This window comes from Rhincodon typus, chromosome 37, assembly GCF_021869965.1.
Source record: "Rhincodon typus isolate 14 chromosome 37, sRhiTyp1.1, whole genome shotgun sequence".
Lineage (NCBI taxonomy): Eukaryota > Metazoa > Chordata > Chondrichthyes > Orectolobiformes > Rhincodontidae > Rhincodon > Rhincodon typus.
Window position 1 is genome coordinate 10,963,782 of NC_063368.1, and position 885 is coordinate 10,964,666.

Sequence of the window (885 nt, forward strand, 5' to 3'; positions counted from 1 at the left end):
TCCAGAAACCCAAGTAATGTTCTGCAGGCCTGGGTTCAAACCCTGCCTGAGCAGAGGGTTAAAATTGAATTTAATTTTTTATTTAAAGATCTGGAATTAAGAATCCAACCGGGACTTTGAATTGAATGTCAGGAAAAGCCCACCTGGTTCACTAACGTCCTGTAGGGAAGGAAACTGCCATCCTTACCTGGTCTGGACTATATGTGACTCCAGACCCACAACAAAGTTACTGACTCTTATCTGCGATGGGCAAGAAGTGCTGGCCTAATCAGTGATGCCCTCATCCTGTGAATGAATAAAATAAAAGGTGCCCAGGGCACCCATGGAGCAGACCAGCCCTATATGGCAGCTGGCAGAGGAAGGTTATCCTGCTATGGAGGAGTCAGCAGGTTACCAATTCCCCCAGGTGAATCGCTGGTAGAAAGGTTCCTCTCACTCCAGTCTGTGGGACCTGAGATATTGGCACACATAACATTCTCACCCCACGCAGGTGAATGTGCCAACTGTTTGGAGAGTGGAAAGCCAGCAGAGAGATCAGCTCAAAACGATGGATGTTGTGGGCAACATCCAAGTTCGCAAAAGTCATTCAAAATGATGCCACAAGAGAACTTTTTGGAGGAGCCAACAGAGGAGATTTGCCCGATTAGCTCGAGCGACGAGGCGATTTAGCTTTGAGAGGATACAGGAAATAGGAGCAGGAATAGGCCATTCAGGCCCTCAAGCTTGCTCCGCCATTCAATCAGATCATGGCTGATCTCCCTCTTCAACAACAAATTCCAACACCATCCCTGTATCGTGGTTTAGAGCTGGATGAACACAGCAGGCCGAGCAGCATCAGAGGAGCAGGAAAGCTGACGTTTTGGGCCTAGACCCTCCTTCAGAAAG